Source organism: Manis javanica, chromosome 11, assembly GCF_040802235.1.
Source record: "Manis javanica isolate MJ-LG chromosome 11, MJ_LKY, whole genome shotgun sequence".
Taxonomy (NCBI): domain Eukaryota; kingdom Metazoa; phylum Chordata; class Mammalia; order Pholidota; family Manidae; genus Manis; species Manis javanica.
The window spans coordinates 95,987,857-96,006,889 of record NC_133166.1 but is presented as its reverse complement, the minus strand read 5'-3'; the positions used below and the strand labels follow the sequence as shown (position 1 = coordinate 96,006,889).

Below are 19,033 nucleotides of genomic sequence, written 5' to 3'. Positions count from 1 at the left end.
TTCTAACAAGTTTCCTAAGTTTTGGAAAGGCTAAATATTAAAAAGTAGTTTATATATTTTATTCACCAGATGCAGGTCTTGTGAACTTTTTCCCCTCTTTTGCCCCTAACCTTTTTCCCATACCCTAAGCCATTAATCACCACCAGGGTGGCCCCGTAGGAGGGTGTCACATGACCACTGGGATGGTTTTAGGCTATATGATACTGGGATGCATTGTAAAGATGTTCATGTGACAAGCCTGCTTTCCCCACCCCAGGTTCCTCAGGTTTCTGGACACTTTGCTGGCTTACAATATTTGCATCTGGCATAACTTAGCCTGCAGTCAAGTGCTAAAGTTCATCAGACCCTGAAGAGGATCCTAAAGGAGGTATATTTGACAAGCTCCCCAGTTCATTCTCATGTTCATGATCCTAAAGTTCATCAGACCCTAAGGAGGACCCTAAATAGGTCCAAAGACAGAAGGGACATCCCCAGGGAATTCACTTCTTGATTGAACCCAAACTATAAAACCTGAAAACCTTCTCAAACCCAAAAGCACAGACCACCTGGGCAACAAAACAGTATTATACTTAAGTATTTCAAAAACAGAATTGGAAAGCAGACCTTCTGTCTTTGCGTAAAGTTGCTGAGGCTTAGTGGTACTACTAGATGTGGCAGTGATGCTCAAACTTGCCAGGTCATTGATCAAGTATGTGATAAAATATTATTAACATTTCTGTTCCCAGTGACAGAGAAATCTCATCATGGGAAATATAAACATTTATGTTGATGATTGTCAGACTGTTTTCTTATTGAAGTCTGTGACTCTATATCCCATCTTTCCCCAAATCTTGGCCCAGCTCCTGGCCAACCTCTGGGTCTGAATTCTCTCATAAGTCCACAGGTATTTGAGAACTTGGGAGAACTTGGGAGGTGTGTATTTAGACCCCAAGAAAAAGCTGTGGGATGGCATGTTGCTTCATTTTGCCTGGCTAAACCTTGATCCTGAAGTCTGTTCCCTTGCAGAAAGCTTGGGGATAGCATTACCACTTGGAAAGTTTTCCTTGTTCTTTCTCTCTACTCTCCTTCCTCTCCCCACACCTTAACCCCCTCCCTATACTCCTTCCCTAATTAAAGCCCTACATCTCTAGGGTCACATGTGGGTGGAAAACAAATTGGAGACCAGTCTTAGAGCTTTGTGCTCAGAACTGACCTGTTCTTTCTGTCATGTGCCTGTGCAGCTAGATGGTATTATGATATTTTGATCTGGGTGCAAGCAGAACATTCATTTCATCAGCAAAAGAACAGGTAAGAGTCCTGATAAATAGGGTGGATCCTTCTGGGGCAGATGTGGCTCTGTGTGCATGTGAGAGAGAGACAGGGCGAGCGAGCACTGCCTCTGAGGGTTATTAATCAGATTTCCCAAAAGTGGACACCTGGAAAATCCTGGACCATATTGACTATTGCTTCTTAAGAATGACATAATGGGGCTGGAGAAGAGCCAGGAAAGGACAGCTGAATTAATTAAAGAGTTGGAATGATTTTTAAAAACACATTTCTTTTCAGATGATAAAAGTAATACGTATTCATTATAGGAAATTTGGAAAATGTTCAAGACAAAAAGAAAATAGAATTACATATTATCCTATCACCCAGAGGTAACAGTGTTTAACATTTTTTATGTATTTCCTTTATGTTTTTTTTCTGTGCACAAACATACATGTAACACAATTTTGTACCCTGTCTGGTATGTTTCTTTGTCATTAAATATTTTTTGAAACATTTTCATGGCTGCATAATCTAGCCTTTGATGGCTCTACAAAATTGTACTAGATTATTCCTATATTATTTAGATTTAGTTTATTTTTGGATTATATTTCATAAATTAATTGCACATCCACTTTTATAATGAACACTGCAATGAAATGTTTTCTACCAGACCTTCATGGGCAGCTCTGATCATTTTCGTTAGAATACATTTTTAGTAGAATTATGGGGCCAAAAGTTTTGAATATTTTAAAGGTTATTGCCAGCTTGCAGTAGAGACAGATGAAATGAATTTAGAAGTGGAGGACTTATCAGCAGGAAAAGTTAAACGCCAAATGTTGATATGGATAAAGTCCATAAAGGCACATAGGGTTTCAAATGATCAAGTGCAGATTTGCTAACCAAATCCTTAAATACTGCAAATATGCAGCAATTTTTGGAATTCAGTGAGAGTAGCTTTGGAGCCGCCAGGAAAAAAAAAGGTATGATTTGCCTGGTAGAGGAGGATCTGTGTAATTCTTTGTCTTAAAAATACAGCCTCTGTAAGATGTTAGGTGGTTACGGGGATGAAAGCGTGTTCTGGTGGGTTTCTCATTTTGAGGTAGTGTCGTCAAGTGCCTAGAACTGAGTAACACGGTCAGGAAACGGTCGTGAAAATGCGTTTTGACTGTGTGGCCTGGTGCTGAGTGAGTAAAGGGATCATGGCATCTCTGCAGCCTTGATACCTGCAAACTGTAACAAAGGGCCCTTCTAAACTGCCAGAAATGGGTTCTGCAGCTCTGAGGGTGAAGGCCGGGACTGAGCTGTGGGAAAGACTCTTATTTTCCTTTGGGAGGGGGTCACTTGTGGGAATCTTCTTAGCCACGCAGATCAGATTTAAGAATCTACCCTATCTTCTTAGGGAGAAATGATTGAAATGCAGCTATTGGCATGTTAAGCATTCTGTTCATTCACATCAAATGTGATCCCAGGGTGGGGCTTGTGGCAGGACACTTGAGAGTTTTTTAAAATGGGAAGAGATGGTGGTTTTCTCCTGTGGGTGAGGAGATAGAGTTTTGAGGGGAAAGGCTATGAAGGAAGAAGCAAGTCAGGAAGCAGCTCCAGACTTGGTGAAACTGCTTCAGCGCTGGATGTGAACTTCCTTCTTTCCTTCCCCCTCTTTACTTCTTTCCCCTCTTGCTCTCTCTTTCTTTTTCTCTCCCTTCCTTCCTTCTCTCTTTCTCTCTCTCTCCCTCCCTCCCTCAGGTGCAAGAAGACTTTTCAGTATAATGAGCAATGTGTGGAGGGACAAGCAAAACAGAATGAGCATGGAAGTGCTGACAGTGAACTTAGGTTTTCTTCAACATTCTCCACTGCTAATAAGAATGCTTTTTTAAAAATAAAATACTATAAAAGCTGCACAGTACAAATTACTAGTTGAGACATGCAAATGATGAAAGATTAAATATGTTCACTTTAAATTGCTATAATTTCCAAGTGTTCTTATTGGGAGAGGGGAGCGCTGGTGGTAAGACTGGGGCTCTGGAGAGAGAGGGGTCAAAATGTGATGGGTATCAAGGGTTGGGAAGGTCCTTTTCCTAAAGAAATTAGATGAAAAATCACAGAAACCAAAGGAAACTCATCTTGTAACCACAGGCTCTTTGACGCTCCTCGGTGGGGAAGAGGCTTCTGTAGTTCCTGGCTGAAGACCGATCCAGAAGGTGACTTGATGTGACTTTAATGCAGCTGGGTTTGACTGTCATGTCTTCTATGATTAATATTGTCTCTCTTGCCTGAAACCACTGACCATAATGCCCATTCTTACCTCCACCATTTGGTGCCACTGTCAGGAACAGAAAGCTCACCAGGGTGACCAAAGGGACAAGAACAACAGCAAGCTAACTCTGGGCTTGTCCCGCTACTCAACATGGGCATAGGCAAATGCAATTCTGGATTTCTGGAAACTTCCATGTGAGATCAACACCCATGGCACTGACAAGGTGTGCAAAGTATGTACTGTTGGGTACTTATGCTATCTAGCTAAAAATCAGTCAATCAGTTTCTACTTACTGTGCGCCTTTAGGTTCAGGACCCTAGAGTGACTTCACTGGGGGAAATAAGAGTGGTGAAAGGGGCAAAGTGGGTGAAGGGAGGTTCACAGTTGCAGTTATAAAATAAATAAGTCCTTTGGATGTAGTGCCTATACAGCATGGTGCCTATAGTTAACAGTACTGTATTGTATATTCGAAAATTGCTAAGACAGTAGATTTTAGAAGTTCTTATCAAAAGGAAAAAAGTTGTAATCACATATGGTGACAGATGTTAGGTGGTGGTCATTTTGTGTAAAAAAATAAAGAGCAGTGTGAAATGAGAGGGCTGTCCTCAGGCACTTACAAAATGATATGTTTGAGTCCCTGAAGTAAAGAATGTGCTCTTTGTTGTACTGTAGGATCTACTTATTTCCTGTGTTATCTGTCTCCTCCTGCTAGAACGTAAGTTCCTCAGGATGAAGATGCTTGTTGTGTTTTACCGAGTCTTGAGCAATGCGTGGCATGGAGGTGACGCTCGTTATCTATTGAAAAAATTAACACTTCGCTATGCTTCTCCGATAATGCTGCATCCATTCATATACTGATAAAAATACACTTAAATCTCACTCAAAATGTGCCAGACACACTGTGTCAGCCCTAAACATATGATAACTTGTTTGATCAGTCCTCTGAGTAGGTGCTAATATTCTCATCCTAATTTTGCATGTGAGGAAACTGAGGCAAAGCAGAGGAAGTAACTTACCCAAGGTCACACTCGGCCAGTAAGTGCTGAAACAGCAGCTCTAACCCAGGCCGTCTGCCTCCTGCATCCACCTCTTCCTTCTCAGTGTCCTGGGTCCAGGGTTTCTTGCCAGGTGCAGAGGTGCATTCTGCGGCTGTGAAGTAGAGGGAAATGAACAGGCCAAGTCCTTTCTGATGCTTCCTTCTGAGGAGGTTGCCCTTGAAGTTTATTTCGGCCTCACTGAATTGTTAGTGTCTCTCAGGGTTGAGCTATTGTTCTGAGTTGGGCATAAAGACTAGCTTTCATTTTGTAGATAAAACGATAAGCAAAAAAAGAAAGTAAGCAATGTTTTGCAACATGTAGAAAATAGAGTCACCATGAGAGGGACAGTAAGAAATGTAATGGAAATTCAGAGGGTGGTGGTGTTACCTCCATGTATGTTGGGTTCAGTGATGTAACAACGAGATGGAAGGCTTTCTGGGCAGAGGGGACAGCAGAAGCACAGATGTGGAGGCCATCCCAGAAGGTCTCTTTTTAGTCAGCACTCAGGGTCCCTCACAGCTGGAATCCTTCCTCTCATGGGACAACAGATGTCCCACCGAGACCCGCTGTGTCTGCTTTTTCAGCCAGCTAAGGAGGCGGTCCAGTGCACTGTCCAAGAGACTCTCAGCTGTAGCTTCTATTTCTATCTCGGGCCTGTTGATGAACTGCTCTGAGCCTCAGTTTCTTCGCCTATAAAACAGAAGCTAATAGGACCTACCTCAGTTGCTTGTTGGAAGGGTCAGAGGTCATGTGTGTGAAGCTCTTAGTGTCAGTTGGCACTGTGACTCTGCAATAACCTTGCTGCTGGTACCCGCATGCTCATGGGTGATAACTCCCTGTGCTTATGTGGGGCTCAGGAACTAGAAGGGACTGAAACCCCCACGATTGTGCTCCTGACCCGACCTGGGAAAATCACCTTGTTGTTTCCTTTCCCAGCAGGCATTTCAATTCTGCTGAATTACTTTGAACAGTATGGGCAAACTGGTAGATAAAAGGAAGTCAGAAAGTTGTGGCCAAGGAGGCCGGGAGGAGAAGGCTGGGTAGGATGTACAGGTCGGTGTCATTTCCAGGACCAGATGGCAGGCCACTCCAGCCCTGCCCGGGGACACAGCCTGCCCCTCATGGTCCCATGCCCCACTGGGTGACTGCCTGGAATCACCGGCTCTAAATAGAGATCCACAGCCTACCACAGGCATGGGGCAATTAACTGGTGGGTGCCCACAGTCTGTGATGCTCACTTCTCAGGGAGACTCATAAGTCATTGTTTATGGGAAGCAAGTTTCATAGCATTTTGCAAAAATCATGCTCTGGAGTATATTTGCATAAATGAACGTATTATTTTTTTTAGAAACCATAAAAGCTTTAATTACCTAAACTCTAATTAAGCTTGTCTCTTGCAGAAAACACAGGATATTAGCTTATCTTGTGCTTGGCTTGACTTTTTTGTTTTCATATGTTGGTGATCTCCTAAATAACTCTCAGTTAAACTTGGTGGAAACACTTCAGAGATGTTTTTAATCCAACAAATATTTTATTGAACACCTACTATGTGCCAGCATGGCTTAATACTTAAGAGCAGAGGCCCTAAAGTCGAGCTGCCTGGGTCCACTGCCACTTACTGGTTGTGTGACCCTGGACAAATTATTTAACTGCCTTCTACCTCAGTTTTCCCATCTGCAAAATAGGTATTACAAAGGTACCTCTCTTGTAAGGTTGTTATGGGAATTAAATGAGATAACATGAGTTAAGCATTTAGAACAGTGCACCCAGTAAATACTAGATCCAGATCAGCTATTGTTATGAACAGGGCATGTGGCCAGTAGCTGGAGAGAGTGCTGTGCTAAATAATGCCCATGAATTCTTAGAGCTTGCAGTGTAGTGGAGAAGCCAGGCCGCGAGCCATGAATCAGCAAGGAGTGATGTGTGGTATAGCAGGGACAGAAAAGGTGTTTTGGGAGGTATTATAGACCTCTGTAGACACTCCGGATGTTTTGCTTTCCTATTTTGTTATCACAGGCTGATTTGTTTAGCATCAGAAGTCCTCAGGGTTGAAAGGTGCTTTCAAAGGTCACTTGTCCATTTCAGTTGCTCAGTTAAAACTTCCCCTCATACAACACCATGATCATGTCTGCTTCCTTCTGCTCTATTGCTGCACCAGGAGCTGCTGTCCCATGTTCACTGACCCAACCTGGGATGGCCTGCTTCCAGGCACTCCCTCTACACGGACTCAGAGCCTGCCTGGGGCAGGTGCTCCCACCACTTGTCATTAAGACAGATTGGCACATCTGCCTGTGGTCACCAGGGCTATTGTGGGCAGTAGGACAGGAGTGGGCAAAAACAGGGGCCAGCACCAGGGGCCCTCACCAGTGCCTCTCAGCCTGTCCTCTGTGGGCCACCTGCATCAAGATTACCTGAGGTAACGTGTACAATGAACATTTCTTGGTCTCAGATCCAGTGAGCTCCAGGAGTACACATACTTAAATAAAGTTCCCAGGTGGTTCTTAGGAGACCCTCGTCCAAAAGCTGAACCCCTGGCCCTGCTTGGAGCCCTCTGGGGATGCTGGTTGCTGAGTGCTTCACCTGTCCTGGTCTCCCTCCTGCTGGGTTTTCATTGCTCAGAGCCCCTCGCGTAGTCCTGATTGCTTCCAGGCCTCCCTAGATGCACGAAGGAAGGGGCGGAAGCCAGAATGACTGGCCCTGGTCATGCGCTCTGTGGATCACAGAATCAGGAACTATGGGAACTGGAGAGCATCTTAGAGACAGGCTAGTCCAGTTTTTATTTTGTGGGTGAGACATCATACCTGGAGCAGTCAGGGGTGCAGGGGCTGGGTCAAGGCTAAAAGGCAGGCCCCTGGCTCCTTGTCCAAACACAGTGGCTTTCTCATGAGGGCCAACTCTGCTCTGACTTACTTAAGTTGTGGAGACCAAAGAAAGTGCCATCATTGCCATCTGTTGGGCTTGAGCTTTGAATTCTTTTGCCAACATCTGGAGGGGCCGCATCAAGTTTGTTCCCATTTGCTGATAAGAGCAAGTTAGGGAGAAGGGTGAACCAGGCCAGGGTTCAGGCTGGAGTCCAGAAACAACCTGGCTGGCTCTGGGTACGGGCGACCTCCTCCTCCAGGGCTCGCAGGGCTGGTGCTGAGGGGTGCAGCCCAGCATGAGACACACCAGTGAGCCGCCCTGTGGTTGTGACTCATATCTGTGGTCATTCTTACTACCCATTCAGCCACACACATAAAGACACTCCCACCTTACAAAGACATGCTCCAGGAAGCAGGAAGGAGAGGACCTTTTCTTCTGTGCTATTTGCTGCTGCTCTGTTACTTTTATCAAAAAAACAAAAACAAAACACACACACACACACACACACACACACACACACACACACACGCACACACACAGAGGCTTTCATGGGTGTGTCTCTTATAGGTCAAGCTTTGGTTGTGAATGGCAGTGAATGTCCCCTGCAGTGTGTCTGCATGCATGGTGCCTCTGTGTGTGTGTGTGTGTGTGTGCGAGTATGCATGCACACACACACGCTTGGGGCTGTGCATGTGTTGGACACTTGCACCAAAATGACTGACAGATGGTAAATTATTTTAAAAGCTTCTTTTCCCCTTTTGTGTATAACCTTCACCTTTGGCTTGTTGTATGCCAAGGTACCAGGCCTGGGTCAGAGAGATACCAAGTTTAAGAACTGGAATCTGTACAAAGAGAGCTATTTGTGCAGGGAAAGAGGGAGGAGAACAGCAAAAGGGACGATGGACATGAGCACCTAGACATTTGCTAAAGGTTCCAGCACTGATTGGAATACGGCAGTGAGGGATTCACGCTGTACTCGGCAGAACATCATGAAGAGATAAGAGAAATTTTGCACATTCTGCCTACAGCTTCCTGATGTCTTCACATTTCCAGCTGTAAGATAGGCTCAGGCACACTGAGTCCCATGGAGATTTTAAAATCCTTCTCTAGCATTGCATCTCTCAGGGTTAGACCTGAAGATGTCAGTTGGTCCAGCATCCTGTCTTCAAGCAAAGAAGACCCAAAAAACCCCCAGGATAAGTAGCCTGAACCCTGCTTTTTAAGACTTACAGGCATGTAAGCAATTTAATTTCTGTTAGTGAGGATGTTATCACTTGCAGGTGACAGAAACCCAACTCAAACCTGCTTAGCTGTTAAAGGGAATGGAGTGTGGCTCCTGTGCATGGAGGACACTAGGCAGCCTGCATAACTGAAGGCAGAGTAGGTGGGGCCTCAGTTACTCAACATTGCCCTCTCCCTTTCTGGTATCTGTGAAATCTCTTTGCCTCAGCTGGTTTTTGCCCCTTGTTGTAGCCTAGCTTCTTCCACGTAGTTCAGAAGGTGGTGGCCCTACCCTAGACAAGAAAGGCCCCAGTATGCTATCCTTAATTTTTAAATTAAAGTTAGCTTAGGTGGGTTCTTCCCTGTGGTAACTTGAGATGATGTGTTATTCTCTCCAGGTTTAGGACCCAAGGGAGACCAGGGAATGGCACAATTCATACAATCACAAGTATAGTAAAATCCCTTTAAAAGTTTATACTTCATAAAAGGATCAATAATAATTGTACTCAAAAATGTAGATTCAAGTCACAAGTAAGCACTAGGCACTGCGCGTGGGCTGTGTATGGACTCCAGGACGGGTAGAGTGGTTCCTAGCGTTTGAGAATCATGATATACTAGAGAGATTAAATAAGTAGTACTATAATGCCAGGTACTGTGTGGTCAACATCACAGGAAAGGTCCCAAGTCCCCCAAGAGTTCAGAGGAAGGAGTGATTATATAATCCTATTAGAGGCTCTTTGTGTGTACCAGAGGAATTTCATCTGGCAGCTAGGAAGGGACCTGACTGCAGTGGCTAAACAACTTCTGAGGCGCATCTCATGAAGCTCTAGCAAAGTCATCTGGAAGTCAGGCTTCTTGCTTTTTGCTCTGATACCCTTGGCATTGGTTTCCATCCTCAGGATCACCTGATGATTGCTAAAATTCCAGCCGTCTCATCTGCATTCCAGGAAGTGGGAGGAGGAAGGGGAGAAGGCAAAAGGACTCTCTTAGAGTAGTCAGCAACTTTTGAGCAACTTTTGTACATGTCTCATACAGCACTTTCTCTTTCACTTTCTTGACTGGAACATGGTTACATGCCTGTACCTAACTACAAGGAAGGATGAACAACACAGTCTGTTATCCTTTGATATAAAATCTGTCTTTTGTTACCAAGGAAGAAGGGAAGAATGAAGATCTGGGACTGATTGGCAATGTCTGCCAATCCCACATGTGTTGTAGGATATTGTGCTTTTATGTGATTATTTATTAGTGTATGATTCAGTCATTTATGCATTTAAGAAAATTAAGTAAGCACTTTTTTATGTAGCAAGAGCTCTATACATGTTGGCAGAGATGCAATGGAGGGCACAGTTCTTTCCTCAACTAGTGTATAGTTTTTCAGGAGCAGGGAAACCACACTGGAGCACAGTTTCTACAGCCACGCTCTTTGCTGTATCAATGGAATGATAAGGGAGTTTGAGAGCAGAGATAAACTAGTTCATAATTTTATGGAGCAGAAATACTTATAATAGCCCAGGCAGAGTGTGTTGATCAGAGATGACCAGGGCAATCTCTTCTTCCCCACCTGCCCTTCTGCAGTATACCTTGCCACTCCTCCATCAGGAGGCGGAGTCTGATTCTTCTCCCTGTGAATTAAGTGGGCGTGTGATTGTGATTATGAGATTGTGTTGACTGATAGAGTAGGCACAGGGGACGTGTGATTTCTGATTCTGCGTAAAGGCCATGAGGCTTTCACCTTGCTCGTTGTAACGCTTGTGCTCGGAGCCCTGAGCTGCCCCATGAGCATCTGATTTCCCCGAGGCTACCATGCTTCAAAGAAACCAAGCCACATGGAGAGGCCACATGCAAATGCTTTTGCCCAGTCTTTGAGTCATTCCAGCGCAGCTGCTAGATGTGGGAGTGAACCAGCCTTCCTACCAGTCCAGCCCAGCTGTCAACTTACTGCCAGCCTTTGAGTCTTCCTAGATGAGGTTCCAGACATCATGGAGCAGGGATAAGCCATCCCTGGCTATGCCTTGTTCAAAGTCTTGACCCACAAACATCACAGGCATAATGAGATGTTTATTTCAGGATGCTTAGTTTTGGGGCATTTAGTTTTACAGCAATAGTAACTGGAAAAATAGCTACTGCTTATATTTTACATACCATATAGCACTGTTCTAAAGGCTTTAACTCATGTACTCTTTACAGTAACTGTATTAGGTAAGAGCTATTGTTATTTCTCTTTACAGATGAAGAAACTGAGGCACAGAGAAGTTAAGTAATTCACCTGAAGTTACACAGCTAGGTGTGATAGGTCCTAAGCACTCCGGCCCCAGAGTCTGCATGCTTTTCTGCTCCACTCAGCTGTCATGCTGTAGGTGAACATGTGGTCAGGAGGCCAATAAGATCACATACATGGTTGAATCCTGGTGGGTACAACTGGTTCCCAACATCCTTAGAGCCAGGTCATCACAGTGTTGCACCACATTTACCAGCAGCCTTACCTCTGGGACTGACATCTCATTCCTTGAAATTCTAGCCTTCAGAGATACAACTCCACTTCCTCAATTGGCCAGTTAATCTCTCTCTCACTCTTACTCTTGTTCAAATTCTACCTTTACATCATCATCCAACTTGTTGGGCTCCAATACCACTTTCTATATATTCCCTTGACCAGTTAGGATTCAGTCCAGTTGTGAGTAGTTGAGAACCCTTATAGAGCAACTAAATAAGGAAGAGGTTAATTTTTCTCACAGAACAAGAAGTCTGGACCTAATGAGAACATAATCCAGTGCTGGGCACCAACTCATGAATGTTAACAAGGACCAACTCCTCTGTCTTCCAGGTCTACCGTGATTAGAGATGACTTTTGTCTTCATGGGTGCAAGATGGCTGCTGCATCTCCAGCTGTTGTGTTTGTGTTCCAGGCAGAGGGCATCTGGCAGAGAAGATAGAAGTAAGAATGGCAAGATGCAAAATGCTTCCTTTTATATAGCCTTTGCCCTTTTTTGTGGGGGAGAAAGGGCATTCATGGAGAGAACGTCTACAACAGGGACTTCTACCTACATCTCATTGGCCAGAACAGGTTCACACTGTCTCTCCAGCCATGGAGGAAGCTGACATTTAGTATTTTGCGTTTTGGCTTCTATCATAGAGGAAATCAAAGCACAGGTGGGTCAGAATCTGGGTGTTTAGCATGGAGCTCAGTAAACTTCTTGGTAAAGGGTAAGATAGTAAACATTTTAGGCTTTGTGAGCCATATGGTTTCTGTTGCACCTGGTTGTCTCTACCTTTGTAGCATGAAAGCCATGACAGGCAATATATAAACGAATGAGTGTGGCTGTGTTTCAGTACAACTTTGTTTACCAAAACCAGCAATGGGCTGGATTTGGCCCATGGGCCATAGTGGCCAACCCCTGGTTTAGTGATTCAATCTGCAGTATCTGCCAGTGGACCCAAGTATTTCAGCCAAAATGTTATTCTCACAAATTTGGTGATCCCAGGGTCGACTGTGATGGCTGACAGCCTTGTGAAATGGCTCATTCCTGCTCTGTTACTCACTGCATGTCCCTCCCCAAACCACAGGTCTGGTCAAAAAGGACCAAGGGGCACCCCAGCTGAGGAAGAGTAAATGGGTTGGATGGTCACATAGGAGTCATTAAGCATCATAAATACCTGTTTCCATATATTCTTGAGAGCTTTGGTACCCAGAGAATGAACTAACGACAGATGTTTGGGGTGGGGGTTAGAGAAAGCTTCTCTAATTTTCTCAGCCTCACAAAATTTCACATTTGTATCTGGCTTCACCTTTGCTAGAGTAGAACCAGCACTGAGATGGTATGTGTTATATAATCTCACATCGAACCTTTGTGTTTATCATTAAAAATATGGCAACATCATTGCGGTTATAAACAGAGTTACCAAGGAAACCAGTTTATCATAATTAGCTATTTATTCCCTCTTCTTTCTCTCTCTCTCTCTCCCTTCCACCTGAGCGTTCTTTGGGCTGAAAGGTATGATAAGCTGCTATCAGCCTGGGCTCAGTGGCTAATTAGGTCCTAATATTGCTCTTTTTAAAAAAAAGAATTGCATTGCTCTTTTTCATAACCATGCCGCAGTGCTTATTACAAATAGACACAGTGATGGAACAATTGGTTTATTATATATGCTTTAAATAGTCATAATAGCTATGCCCTATGGCTGTGGTATATCAAAATCCAACAGACAGAAGATAAAACTTTTGTTCTGTGAAAGACTTGCATCCCTTTCTCTTGCATTAGTAAATGGTTGTGTAAGGAATTGCTTCCTGGATAGGGTTTCCCAGTCCTGCAAGATTTTTCTTATGTTTGTTGTCCATTACAGTCAAGCACATTAACTAGATCCATATTTCCACATTGATGTCCTAGAGCAAGGGTTGGCAACCTTTTTCTGTAAAGGATCAGACAATAAATGTTTTAGGTTTTGTGGGCCAAATGCCCTCTGTTGCAACTACAGAACTCTGTCTGTATAGCAGGAAAACAGCCATAGACGATATGTAATGAATAGGCAAGGATGTGTTGCAATAAAACTTTATTTGCATGAACAGGTGGCAGGCCAGATTTGGCCCACTGGTTATAGTTTGCCAACACCTACCTGGAGCCTTCATTCCTAATATAGGGAATGAACTTGCAGTTGCGCCTTTTAAAGTGGGAGCAACAGCTAGAGAAGGCTGGAAGAGCCAACAGGAGCCAATGGCTCCTGCTCAGCTGTCCCCTCTGGGGGGTCCTGCTCCTCTGTGGGGGGTCTCCTCCTGTTGGTTTGTCAATCTCTCATCAAGAGGGAAATTTCTCTTGGTGATCCTTTTCCGACCAATGGGCTGGGGATCAAGTGACCTGAGGCAGGTCCTGACTTGGATGCTTAACTGGATGGCATTCTCTCGTCTGCAGTCTATTCTGTCTACCCCAGAGAGCTGTGAGAGTCAACGGAGACAATGAATAGGAAAGGGCTTTTTGGACAGGAAGCCGTCAAGCCATATGACCACATGAGGCGTGGCTGTTAAGATGTTGCTGTAGAACAGAGATCACAGAGTTGCAGGAAGGGCGTGACTCTAGCTGGAGGTTTTAGCCCAACTATCATCTGGCCCTTGACCCTGCCCTGTGCCACAGGGAAGCTTCTCCAGCCTGGCTTTAATTCCTGGGTGGCTGAGTTCATGACCTTCTAAGATAGCCCACTCCATCTAGAGACAGTTTTGGTTGTCAGAACTTTCTTGCTGATACTGAGCCTAAATCTTTCTTTGTAGCTCTTCTACCCATTGGTCCTGGTTCTATGCCCTTGCATTTCCCAGAACAAGATTAATCTATTCTTTACTTGACAACTCTTTGCATATTTGAAGATAGAGGTCATGGTCTCCAAGTCCTCTCATGGGGCTAAACATCACTAGTTCATTGAACTGTTTCTACATGACATGGTTTTGCATCTTTTCACTGTTGAGGTTGCTTTCCTCTGCATGAGGTGCAGTTCCCCAACACTCCTCCTGATGGGTGTGCTCACAACTGGACACAATATTCCATGCATGTAGTGACTAGTACAGAGTAGAGTAGGATCATTATCTCCTTTGTTCTAAATTTAATGCTCCTATTAATGCACCCTAAAATTACATGTGACTGTGACACAGTGTTGAACTTCATGAGTTGCAGCCGACTAACACCTTTAAGTCTTTTTTGACACATGCTACCAAGTATGGTTGCCCCATCTTGACCAGGGCAGAGTAAGGTTTACCTGGATTTCCAATAACATTTTTTTGGGCTGGATTTGGCTCCTTTATATACATGATCAAAGTCCTTTTAAATCATGATTGCCTATCTCTTTTAATTTAGATTGTATGTTTTAATGAGAATGCCCACTGTAATTTCAACCATATGTTTTCACTGTGAGTTCTCGAAGGTACAGCCTCTAAATCAGTGCTACTCAATTTTTACTGGCCTGTGATAAGGTCTAAGATAAGGAGCTTACTCCAGAATACAAATAAAAGCATTGCATCGAGGAAGTCTAAGCTGAACTAAACACTACTTAGCGACATTGTTGATTTATAGTTTGCAGATCGGCAGCAGTCCTTAGACCACACTTCGACGAGTATGGCTCTAAATGGCACTCTAAGATCTTGATTGGAACTCTAGAAGCTGGTTTAAGGAGGGTAGATGAGAAGAAAAAACATCTTCAAAAAGAATAAAAAGGATCATGGTGATTAGGTGAAAATTATCCTTGAAATACTGTCTAAGTTAGGGTCCTAATGGAAAACCTCTTCAGTGTGGATTTCAGTGATTATTCTATGCATATTTGTTGATTTCTTAATCTGTGAGAGGCATTGTGGTAGGCATTGGGGAGTTACAAATTTAAATAAAATGTGGGCTGAGCTGTGATTGGGGAGCCTTAAATGCAAACAAATAACAAATTGTGGCATAGTTTGCTAGTGGCTTCCTCCAACATCATTCTCCCCTTTCACCTTAGTAACAGAATCCTGAATTTTTTTTCTGTAGCAGTGATCTCAGATGAAAGACTACATATCCCAGCATCCCTTGCAGTTAGGCTTGGTCATGTGATTTTTAGCAATCACGTCTTATCATGAGGGGACCTTAATGATGGGAGTTTCACACTATAGGCATCTTGGAGCAGAACGATGCAAGGAGCCTACATCTCTGGTGTCTTTGTGGAGGTTCCAGCCCTGCCTAAACGTGGACTTCTTTTACATGAGAGAATAAATCCTTGTGTTCTAACTTTCATTACATGGAGCTGAGCCTCGTCCAAAGTGATAAGAGAATTTGATACTTGGAAGGCGGTTGCTCTAAGAAACAAGCTTGTCAGTTTGGGTAGTCTGTTTTAATGAGAATGCTGGCTGTGATGTCAGCCACATGTCTTCCCATAGCCTACCATGAGTTCTGACAATTGTTGAAGGTACAGCCTCTACATCAGTGTTTAGAGGCAAGGATGCCAAAGGGCCTTGCCCCATGGGGCCACGCTCCAACGAGTGAGGTAGAGTTACCTGGGAGGGGAACAGCCCCTCAGGGAAAGGAGGGGGTGTCACAGAGAAATGGAGCCAAGCTGACAATCCTGCTGGAGGCCGCTTCAGCCAGGGATGCCGGGACACTGGGACATATTTTTCCATCAAACCCATTCTCAAGGCTGAACCTTTACTGTGCCAGTGAAGTGGAATTTGATCCATGTAGACAGCTGATCTGGACATTTTTGGCCTGGATTATTTGTTTGGCTGTCTCCACTGATCAAATTAACTGGATGATTGCCAAATCTCTCCTCAGTTGTGCTCCCTTAGGCAGCTGGTGTGGCCAGCAGGATGGGGTGGCCCTCCAAGGACAAACCAGATTAGAGAATTAGCACATGCTTGATACCTGGTCGACCCTGGGAACCGGTCACTTAATCGGGGGTGAGAAATGAGGGTCTGGGTGGGCGTCGGCTCTCCTGGCTTCACAAGCAAGAAGATGTAACAGGGATGCAGCCTGCATTTCCCCAGTAACCCTTCAGACCAGCAGATAAGATGGTGCCTAAATAGAATTAGAGAGCTGCTCTAATTCTGCGCCTACTCACTGTGGTGTACGTCTTATCTCTAAGGAATTGTTGTATGGGGAGATGAGTCTTTTAAGCTCTAGGGCCAAGAAAAGCATAAAGGAGGCTGTGAAAGGACAGGGAAGAGGTCTTATTTCTCTTACTCCTTCTTGGTGCAGTTGGGGTCCTGGGCTGTAGCTCACATCAGCACGCTTTGGAGCTCCACTGTTCCTGACTGTTTTGCATGTGTCTGTTTCCCCCACCAGGATATGTCTTCTTTTAAAGTATGATTCTTTGTGGTCTGCTTAGTGCCTAATAGAGTGTCTGGCACATAAGCAGTGCTCAAGAAGCTGGTTGGTCTATTGTTTAATTCAATAAGATTAACTGAGCTCTCATTATGTGTTTGTATACTCTGGACAGAACAAGGATGGTTCACCCTAATTTATGAGGAGCCCCCAGTTTCATGGTTTGATATAAGATCACAGTGCAGTAAAGGAAGAGAGGAGAGCAGTTTTGAACAGAAGCACTTTGGGTGCATAGTGTGGAGTTGGAGGCCGACGTACTCTTCCTGAGTGAGAGCCCTGAGAGGGCTGAGGAAACAAGGGAAATATTATTAGCCCCATAAGAAAACAGGAGCAGGGAGATTAAATGACATGCTCAAGGTCATGCCACTAGCAAGAGTCAGACCTTGAACTCAGGTTTGCTGACTCCCTTTGCATCTCTCGGCTGGCGCTCTTTCAGTTGATTACATCTTGGCCTTCAGAGATGGGGACAGGGCAGAGCATTGGGTACCCAAACAAGACAGAGATTTCAACTGGGGCCCTGCAGCATGAAGCAGTCTGCAGATGGGTGTGTTAGGTTCAGATGGCGTTTTGTTTTTGAAAATCAGGTTAGTGCACATAAAGATTCAGATCGCTGGGGTCTCCTGCATAACAACAGTTTGCTGGTGTCCAGCGGTGGCTGCTCACCCTGAAATGGGGGCATGGGCTTCCCCGTTAGCTGTAGTACACACTTACCTCCTCCACCCCTGGCCTGACCTTTTCAGATTTTTAAATCTGTGAGCCTGGGGTCAAGGGACCAGAATGCTGAGCCCTCCCCCACCTCTTATCCCTTGGATGGTCCTAATGAGCATATCGTAGTATGCAAAGCAGTGGAGTGGGAGGCAGGAGTCTTGGACTGTCAGTCCAGCTTTGTGATTCTGGCAGATCACTATCCCTCTTCCTCACTGCAGATGAAATCCTACTGTGGACTCCGCGTCGCTCCTGGTGTGTCTGACTAATGGAGAGAGGCAGTGGAGGTGAAAACTCTTGTTGACCAAGAATAAAGGCCAGGCAGGAGGTAGTGCTGAATGAATGACTATGGTCTGCAAAGATGGGTTCTGCAGAGAGAGGTGGGGACCTCCAGCCTGCCTTCAGATAGGGCACCCGGAAGTGGATGTTCACACGGCTCGGCCCAGGCCCTGGTCAGATCACCCAAATGTTTGCCTTCAGATCCAATGAGAAGCCACAGGCCAGGTGGGGAGGTGGGTACAGGTGGCTCCTGGAGGCCATTTATGCTAGAATCCTCAGTCCCTGTGCAAGTGGTCTGGCCCCAGGGCTGGGTACCTCTGCCTGTGGCCCATCCTGGCAGGGAGAGCAGGCTGGGTGCCTGCCTGTCTGTTTGAGCTCTGTTGCTTGAGATCCTTAGCAATCACCCTCAGACCATTTCTGTTGGACTCCCTCTCCCGGGAACTTCTGCTTTGTCATTTAAAATAGTTCGGGAACTTCAGATTTAGCCGAGTTTCAGAGCAGTTTATTTGGTCTGTAGGCGTTTTTGTTTTTAAAATTCATGACAAGTTCCTTGCAACATGTTTTATTATATTTTCACCACCTGTTCTACCTTGGGGGTGGTTTTAAAATCTGGGACTATCTATCTATCTGTCTTTCTGTTTTTTTAAAGTTTCCTTATTTGCCATTTATATGTGTCTTGTGAACATGCACACATGCACACACACACAATGTGAATTTAAATACAGGTGTGGATATATGTATATATACATGCATATATACATACATATATAAAACCTTCCCTTCTATGGATTGACTGATTTTAAACTGTGGCTATAATGTGAAAGATGTATGTTTTGCAGGCTAATTATGGAGTTTTAAATGATAAATTTGTAAAACAAATAAGTACTTGTAAAATGCTTTGCCAATGTAAAGTGTTATCTCCCTGAACATTAATAGCAAAAAAAATCACACTATTTAGTCCTCTAAGGAAAAGAAGCCTTTGAAAGCTTTGCATCTTCCAGCTTCCACTGAAGTGGAAAAGGAGATGTGGTGTTCCCATTTTTACAGATGGTAAAATCAAATCTCAACAAGGGTAGCTGGCAGGCCAGTGGTGGAAATGAGGGTTCATCCCCAAACTCCTGACACCCATGTAATTAGTTTCAGTGTCTCTCTATGTCAACCAGAACAAGGGGCTAAGTCAGACTTACAATACTATATTCTATTGCCCTTCTCAAAAAATACAAGTACCATGCATTCAGGTTTATGATAGTCTCATTTGCATACCTGGATCTAACTGTGCCTGAAGCCTGAACTTTAAGTTATGTGTAAGCCAATAAGTTACCTTTTGGGCTTCTATTTGAAGCTAAGGAAGAAAACAAAAAACAAACAAAAACCCTATGCTATCAATATTAAGCTTTTAACATGTTACGTTGTTAAATTCAATATAAATATATGAGGTGGGTATTATGTCCATTTTTGGATGAAACAAAAACCCAGATAGGCAACATGCAATGCCCTGTTGCTCTTAAAACTAGGTCAACAGGTCTTATAAAACTCCAGAGAAGTCAAACTTCTTTTAGAAGAAATAACCAAGTGGTCTACTGTATTTTCCATAGTATCATTGG

General features: G+C 44.2%; 1 protein-coding gene across 1 annotated transcript in view; it reads left to right on the top strand.

Annotated features, from left to right (window-relative positions):
* RPS6KC1 (ribosomal protein S6 kinase C1) overlaps window positions 1-19,033 on the top strand; it is a 388,511-nt gene that overhangs the window by 281,460 nt on the left and 88,018 nt on the right. The window contains exon 16 of the transcript XR_012122859.1: window positions 11,450-11,560. The gene's annotated coding sequence lies outside the window, so the exon portion shown is untranslated. The remainder of the gene's footprint in view (window positions 1-11,449; window positions 11,561-19,033) is intronic.